Source organism: Kryptolebias marmoratus, linkage group LG17 (assembly GCF_001649575.2).
Source record: "Kryptolebias marmoratus isolate JLee-2015 linkage group LG17, ASM164957v2, whole genome shotgun sequence".
In the NCBI taxonomy this organism is placed as follows: domain Eukaryota; kingdom Metazoa; phylum Chordata; class Actinopteri; order Cyprinodontiformes; family Rivulidae; genus Kryptolebias; species Kryptolebias marmoratus.
In genome coordinates, this window is record NC_051446.1 from 4,936,761 (window position 1) to 4,940,967 (window position 4,207).

Here is a 4,207-nt window from a genome sequence, read left to right on the forward strand (position 1 = left end):
GGCTGGTAAAATATTTGAGTGGCTGGTAAAAAAAATTGTCCACCAGCGATAGTGGCTGGTGGACAAAATTTTTTAATTTCCACCCCTGAATGTCACACAGTCTTCAAGGACCTTTCCATCTGAACAGTTAGAGGCTGCCAGTGCCAGTCGATAAGCGGTGGTTCTTCTACTGCAGGTTTGTATTTCAGATTTCACTATTCAAAACGTTAACTGCGCAGTCACCTGACTTTGGGTTGTAATTTTCACCATGAGCTAAAGTAATCACATCCATCAAACTTTATTTGTCCATTGGGAAACTTAAGAATGACACAACTGTTGTAATTTTGAGTTGGTTTACACCAGTGGTTCCTAAAGTGTGGGAATGAAATGGAATGGAAAAAAAAAACAGTGCCTGACTAAGCAGAATGGACAGGTTTTTAACCCCATTTTGCACAGAGACTTTTTTTTAATGTATTGATGATAGCAAAGTTGAATATTGTTACAAATAAAAAAAAGAAATGTTTGAAAATACACTGACAGCAAAGAATACTCTTCTACAGTATAGAACTAAAAAAAATAGTTACACAAAAGTGTTTCACTGTAAAGATGGTTTGTAGTTTGTTTTGTTGCAACCAGAAGTGTGAAATAAACTTCAGTGGAGTTTGAAAACAAAATATGTATTTGTCTGGTTGAACGATGAGTATGCCCAGTTGATTTCTTCTTTTTTTTTTTGTGTGTGTGTGTGTGTGTGTGGGGGGGGGTTATTGTAATCTATAGGGGGCCTAGAAGAAAATCTTTGGGAACCACTGGTTTACAAAATTAATTGCAACCCACTTTGCTATTTTTGACCATTCTTCCAGAAGCTCATTTGTAAGGTCAGAAACTGATGTTGGATAAGAAGGCCCAACTCACAGTCTCTGCTCAGCCATGGAAACCCATTCCATGAAGCTCTCTGCGCACTGTTCTTGAGCTAATCTGAAGGCCACATGAAGTTGGGAGGTCTGTAGTGATTGACTCTGTGGAAAGTTGGCGACCTCTTCACACTAAGCGCTTGTAAATCTATATCCGCTGATCCCGTTTCATCAGTTTACGTGGCCTACCACTTCATGGGTGAGTTGCTGTCGTTCCCAGACACTTACATTTTCTTATAATACAGCTGATAGTTGACTGTGGAATATTTAGGAGCAAGGAAATTTCACAACTGGATTTGTTGCACATGTGGCATCCTATCACAGTGTCAGGATTCTGTGATGTCGAAGAGCGCAACAGCTTGGTGGTAGACAGACTACAGGAGGCAGATATAATGTAAGTGGTTTTATTTACAGTGAACAGGGGAATAGACGGCACGGGATGGAGACCTGAAAACACGGAAGAAGAACGGTAAATAAAATAACGAGATGGAGACGAACAAAAACTGAACAACCGATCTGAGGCTTACTGATTGTCAGGTGAGGTTCTGCATCGGATGTGGGATCTGTGATTATTTCCCAGGTGAGAGCTTTTCTGGTATTTGTGTCCAGGAGATAACAACAGGCAGTCCAAGCTTTCCAGAGTTGAGTGTAGATGAAGGAGACTGGAGGACATCAGGGAGTAATCTTCAAGGCTGGGTTTTAACAGAGGAACCGGAACCAGACTGGATCCTCGGGCAGGCAGGAAACTAACTGAGGAAGACGAGTACACAAGAAAAACAGGTGAGTAAATCTCTTGGTTAACAAACTGATCACTTGAGCTGGCTCGAAGACTTTACCACACGGTAAGCAATGCTCCAGCGCTGATCTGGTTCCCACCACAGCCTTAAATACACCAGCTCCTCTGATGCCTCATCTCCTTCAGGTGTGCAGAGGGAAAGTCCAACTCCACCAGCAGGAGGAGCCAGCCACGCCCACCAGGAAGTGCAGAAAAACACAGATCACCACACACAGTTTCACGCTGGAATTCACAGAGCTCCTGAAAGCGACCCATTCTTTCACAAATGTTTGTAAAAACAGTCTGTATGCCTAGGTGCTTTATTTTATACATCTGTGGCCATGGCAGTGATTGATTCCTGATTCCGATAATTTGGATGGGTGAGCAAATACTTTTAGCAATATAGTGTATGTCACTTTTCCGAGTGATCGCGGAAGAGACCCTAGAGATGTTTTTGATTTTTAATTATTAATTTTAAATTAGTGTAAATTTTTTAAAGTGAGAGACTCTGAAAAGAAGCATCTTTAATGACTTTCTTTTGATTTATTTTAGCTTCAAATTACTTTTCATTTTCCCTTTAAAAGTTAATGTGTTTAGTTGTAGATCCAATGATTACTTTTTAGTTTTATTTAAATCTGTTCAGTGGGTCTCAAGATGTTTTGCTGACATACATTTCAGGATTATAAAACTGTCTAGCCAGGAGGCCAGTAGAGGGGGCAGCAAATTTACAGGGTGGGCCAATGTGAGTTTCTTCACACTGAAAGAAGTTTTCCAAATTTGCTGCAATCCTGCCACATTCTGATAAGTTGTGCGGGTTGTGTCGAGTGTAGCAAGGTTGACAACTACTGTAAAAAGAACTTAACTAAGTAATTTATAAACCAAACAACAGAACACATGACATGAACACATTTTGGTGCCTTACCGTTTCCTACTTGAATGGTTGTTTACATGTGTGATGTGAGTCTACCAGATTTTTTTCTGTAAAACCAGCTTCTTGATGCTGCAGGAAATGATGGATCAGTACAGTGATACTGAATCAGAAGAGTAAGTTTATGTGCTAACATCAGATTCATTAATAAAGTTGGGGGGTTGGGGAAAAGAAGATGGCCTACTTTGACTGAATTCAACTGTGGTGCTTAAGTATTTCCCTTCCGATACACAGGAAGTCATCTAGGTTGGAGTTTGTAAATTATTCATTAATGAAGTTTTGCAGTTAGGCTAATTCTGTATAAACTAATGCATCAGCAATGTTCTGAGTGACTCAGTTGTTTATAGCGATACTGATCTTTTAACAATACTAGTTGTAACTACATAACCCCCCCCGCCCCCCTCCCCCAGTGGTGAAGGAAAATAAAAAAACTACAAAGTTCTTTAAAAGGTTGCTATGTTGAAACTTATGTGGAGATTAATTTGTTTAACAGTAAAATATTGTGAGGCTCTGCACCATCTGTTTTGTCTTCCTCTATTCCACGTTTCTCTGTCTGGTAAATCCTGATATCCCTGAATGTGCCAGACAATGTCTAGAATAAATCAGTTCCTGAGCTCCTTTAAGTCTGGTCTTATGAATGTGACTTGAAGAGCTCTGTACAAACAATTGATAACTGAACAGTCAGAACAATTCAAAAATGTACCCCTGGCCGTTCCTCCAGTGCCTTAGGCTCAATGTGTCACTTCTAACTTTCATTTGAATAAAGACTGAATGGTCCCTCTTTATAGGCATCAGCCCCTACATGGCCCTTGCAGTCTCTGCAGGGTGCAAAAGGTTGCCTCAGTTATTTCTCCATTGTCCCCAACATGTCTGAGGGCGTTTGAAGACAGATGCTGAATGTCTGCGCTCTCAGCAGTCAACACAGGATTTTCTACAAGCTTAGTAAACAATGAACAATGAAAAGCCAGCATTTGATGGAATGAAATGAGGATTACTGATTTTTTTCCTTTACTTTGCATGTCATTTAAAATGATAAGAATAGGTAATTAGAGTGCAGATTTTCTGCCTCCTCACAATTCTGGGTAAAGTAAATCAGTTTCCACGTTGTGCACTTTGCTGGTTGACACAGCCATCTGAAAATCTCAAAATGCAAATTGAAAAACCATCTTTGTTGTGGCGCAGTAACTCTTCCAACAATCCATCTCCTTCCTGCTCTGTGCCTGCCTCTCATTAGGTCCATAAATAAAACTCATGCTGCAAAATTCTGAGGAAAAACCACATCATGCTTTAATGCAGAATACAGACATCAACTTTTCCCTTCCCCAAATCCCCACACCATATCTTTTTTTCTCCTGTCTTTTTGTTGGGGATTTCTTGTGAAGCTGGCACACTTCAAAGCTGTTAGATTGACAGCACTGCAGACAGAGAGATCCTCTTCATCTGCCGGCTGGAATTATGCAGACATCTCTCCTGAGCGCCACTTCAGAACCTCTCTCTCTTTACTTTAAACATCTGGCCTCTGCGTGACACTTTGCAACATACTGAAGAAAAAAAGAAAAGGAAACTGAGTTAGTTTAAGACAATACAATCTCATATCATTTAAAAATCCTAAAC

The 4,207-nt window shown here is 40.2% G+C and overlaps 1 long non-coding RNA gene across 1 annotated transcript; it reads right to left on the reverse strand.

Annotated features, from left to right (window-relative positions):
* Positions 1-1,297: 1,297 nt before the first annotated feature.
* LOC112451195 lies at positions 1,298-1,731 on the reverse strand. The gene is made up of 2 exons (XR_003039968.1): positions 1,418-1,731; positions 1,298-1,337 (listed from the first exon to the last, which is right to left on the reverse strand). It is a non-coding gene; the product is annotated as an uncharacterized LOC112451195 (long non-coding RNA).
* Between the last annotated feature and the right edge of the window lie 2,476 nt (positions 1,732-4,207).